The sequence below is a fragment of the Mus pahari genome, chromosome 2, assembly GCF_900095145.1.
Source record: "Mus pahari chromosome 2, PAHARI_EIJ_v1.1, whole genome shotgun sequence".
In the NCBI taxonomy this organism is placed as follows: domain Eukaryota; kingdom Metazoa; phylum Chordata; class Mammalia; order Rodentia; family Muridae; genus Mus; species Mus pahari.
Genome location: NC_034591.1, coordinates 47,879,816 through 47,884,278, shown reverse-complemented (window position 1 = coordinate 47,884,278; position 4,463 = coordinate 47,879,816).

Below are 4,463 nucleotides of genomic sequence, written 5' to 3'. Positions count from 1 at the left end.
AATTCCAACAGCTTTAGGGTAGATTAAAAGGGTTTGGGATGGTTTAGTTTATCTTATATTTTGTCTTGCCCTTGACTTGACTCTTTAATTTCAAGGAAGAAATTCAGGGAGAAAGCACCCTTCAGCCAATGAACCATCTTCCTCGTTTTTTTTTTTTTTTTTTTTTTTTTTTTTTTTTTTTAAATTTAACTTCTTATTGGTTCTTTGTGAATTTTACATCATGCAGCCCAGTTCCACCCATTTCCCCATCCCTTTGTACTCACCCTTGGCCCTTGTAATTCCTCACCCCACAAAGAAAAAAAAATCTCATTGTGGAAACTATAATGTGTCACAATGTATTACACAGTATATCCTTTTTGCCCACACTTCTTTGCTTGCAAATGTTCATTGCAGTGAGTCATTGGTCTGGTTCAAGGCCTCTGGCTTCTGCTACACTATCAATACTGGATCTTCAGGGGGATTCCTCTTGGATCCTGTTGTTGCCCCGTGTGGAGATCCTACAGCTTTAAATCTACAGGACCGGCCCCTTCACTTGCTCGAGCAGTTCATCATGGGATAGAAGTTGGGATGGGCCAACCCAAATCTCTGGATCTGGGCCTGGGTGGTAGCTGAGGTGGTCAGCCTGTGAGCTCTCCCACACCCACACCACGAGGGTGAGCTCTCCAGCACTGCCTGGGCTAGCTCACCCAATGCATGAGCTGGCAAGGGACAGAGCCAGCTCCCCCATTCTCATGTCCTCAGGGCTGATTCTTGCCAACACTAGCAGGGATGGCTTTAATGTGCAGGGTCCACTTTCCTGAGTGCTGCATCTGGTGAAGGGCAGGGACAGCTCTCCCAAATGCTACAGCTGGCAAGGGGTTGGGGCCAGGTTTCCTGCTTTCCTGACCTCAGGCTGGTTCATCCGAAACCCTTGTAACCAGGGCCAGCTCTACTGTATTGCCCAGGTGAGATATAGTTCCAACTCTTCTAAGTGCTGCAGCTGGTGAGGGGCAGGGCCAGGCCTCCTGCTTGCTGCAGGTGTTGAGGGGCAATGGGATGGGGGACCTTTTCTCTTTTATTCATTCATCTTATATAAGTATGTACGTGTTTTGTGTAAGTGTATGTACATCGTGTATGTGTATGTGCATGCATGTGTGTGTGTGTGTGTGTGTGTGTGTGTACTTGCATGTGTGAGTGGAGGCCATGGGTAGATATCAGGTGTCTTCCTCAATGGCTTTTCACCTTATTGTTTTGAGGCAGACTCCATCATGGAACCATTTCATCTAGATTGGCTGGTTAGTGAGCTCTGGGGAATTCTCTTATCTCTACCTCCCCTGGGTTTACAGGCTTGCACTTAGGTCTTTTTATTTTTTATTTTTATTTTTTTAATTTCATTTCATTTTTTGAAAGATTTATATATTAATTTTATGTGAGTATACTGTTGCTGTCTTCAGACACACCAGAAGGAGGCATCAGATCCCATTACAGATAGTTGTGAGCCACTGTGTAGTTGCTGGGAATTGAACTCAGGACCTCTGGAAGAGCAGTCAGTGCTCCTAATTACAGAGCCATCTCTCTAGTCCAGGTCTTTTCATTTTTATTTTTATTTTTTACATGAATGTTGGGAATCAAACTCAGGTTCTGATGTTTACCCAGCACTTTACTAACAAAGCCATATTCAAAGCCCCTATTTACTCATTAACAATTGCTTTACATATGTACATACAAATAAACATGCAATCATGTGTATAATAATATGTATTATTGTATATGTAATATATAGACATATATATTGTATAATCTGGTCTCACATAGGAGACCCTTGTGCTTGGTTTTATGGGTTCAGGATGGCAGGTAGAGCTCACTCCTACCTCCTCCAACAGTTTGTATCTCAGAGTCTAGAAGAGTGGGATACAATGTTGCTACCCATTGCTGGAACCCGGGGAGGAGATTTAACAAATGCCTGGGATCCCCGGCTTTAAGCTCTGAGTGGAAAGCACTACCAGCCCCTACCCAAGTTTCTTAGGATTTACAGATGAAACACACACACACACACACACACACACACACACACACACACACACCACATTAGTTTACTTTTAATGTGCTTTTAGTTCAATGGCCAAGTACTTCTAAGCCTACCGTGGCTAAAGTGCTCTTACTTTCACTCCCAGCTCAACACCTCTAAGTTTACCCTTAGTTTAGTTGCTTAGTTACCTTTAGTCCTAGCTCAACACCTCTGAATCTGTCTTGAGCTTAGTTATGTTTTTAATCTCCCACCTACTACCCTAGGCCCAGGCAGGGAAATAGCCATTGGCCACTCCACCAGAGATCTCACAAGGTTGGTGGCTTTCTCTCCTTCCGAAGAATGGTTTATATCTCCTCTTTCCGCTTGTGGGAACCTGGAAGTCCCGCCTCTTCTGCCCAACCATTAGCCACTAGCATCTTTATTGATTGATCAAGAACCAATTGGAGAACAGGACCTTCAGCGTTCCTGGGCAGATTTCCAATCAAAGCATTAGAACCACCCCCTACACCCTTCTCTCTCCCAGAGAATCAAATTTTAACAATTTGGACAAATCCTACTCATTAGCATTCTTGAGGAGCTTCTTGCAGAGTGTGATATATAGCCAGCACTGAGGACCTTTGCCTCAAAGGAGTAAAGCAGATGTGGGTGGGAACTCTGAGAAGAGCCGCCTCTGTACAGACTCAAAAGCTCTCGGGGGGGGGGGGGATGAGCACACCAGTGAAATTCTCCTCCCCTAGAAGCTTGCCTTTCCAGAACACCATGCCTACCATAATGACGGAGGGAATGACAAAGTCACCATGTGTGCCTGTCCTAACAGGTGTCTCAGCATCCTCATATACTCACAGCATGCTCTAACATACTCACGGGGACATCGCATTCTGGTTTTAAGTCATAGGATCATCTAACTGGCACCATCCCATTTCCTGTTACTCTGGACTTGCTTTGCTGTAAGGCAGAAAAAAAATCCATTGCTAGTTGGGATGGTCAACTGTCCTCGTGTGTTTAGGTCTGAGGGATTTTCCAGGATGAAAGATTTGTCAGTGCCGAAGTCTGGCAGGCTGTGGGAAACCCAGTTGAGTCTGTCTCCTTTGTTCTAGTGTGTGAATTTTATTGTAGATTCCTTGAGTTTGACACCCAGAGCAGATTCTGAAGAGGAAACATTGATACACAGCTCAGTACTAGTTAAAGCCTTTGCTTTGAGAAAGTGTTTGCTAAGAGGATGAAGAGATAACACAGCCTGGGAGACAATATTTTCAAGCTCTTATATTTGTTTGGAGCCTGGCAGAGAGAACATAAAGAACTTCAAGGGCTGGAGACATGGTTTATATAGAATGTGCTTGCACAGCAACTGTGAGCATCTGAGTTGGATTCCCTGTACTCACGAAAATGCTGGGCATGGTGGCACACCATGCTGTAATCCCAGAGCTGGTGAGCTGGTGAGAGGAGGACAGCTGAGGATTGTTGGCCAGTTAGTCAGCTGAAATGCTGAGCTGCTGAGAGATTCTGCCTCAAAATCTAAGGTGGAAATCCATGGAGAAAGACACTCAGTGCCAACTTCTGTCCTCCACACATGCACACACATACATATAACACACACATACATATAACATACACATACATACATGTAACACACACATACATATGACATACACACACACACACACATGCACACACACATGTACCCACCAATTTAAAAGTGGGCAAAAGACATAAATAGACATTTTATTAATGAAAGTATTCAGAAGACAAATAGACACTAAAAGATGATGCCCAACACTCCTGGCTGTCAAATAAATACTAGTTCGAATTTCGGTGAGATAGCCACACACCCTACATGTCTGTCTGGATGATTAAAATGAAAAAGTATCAACAATGACAAATGCTGGCTATGATGTAGAGAAAAATGCCTCCCTCACGGGTGAGGCCATAGTGCAGGATAATATACAGAACTGGCACCGCGCCAATGAAACTACAGGAGCATGTACAGTTGCTGCAGAAAAGACTCTGCCAGCTTCATGCAAAAGTAAACACACAGCCTGCAGCTGCTCTAGAATCACTCAGACATTTATCACAGAGAAATTAAGTGACATAAACCCACACGTGTATGACTGTAGCAGCTTTATTTATGATAACTGAAAGCTGGAAACAAACCCATATGTCCTTTGGCAAGTAAGGGGTTAACTGTGTTTCAGCAGATTAACCCTTCGAAATCTGTGCAGGAGGTAGAAAAAGAAAATACAAGAGGATCCTTGGGTGGTGGGATATTAGACTCTAATATACTAGGGCTTCCTGGGTATGCATTGATTTAGGGGTGGTACAGATTTGTCTGCATGTTAAGGTGGGGTGCTGGGTAAAAATCACATTCTCACAGAAAAAGAAGACACACAGGAAAAGAGGCTCAGAAAATGGACAAAAAAAAAATATGGAAGAGTAGAAAACACAGTAGTAGAAAAGC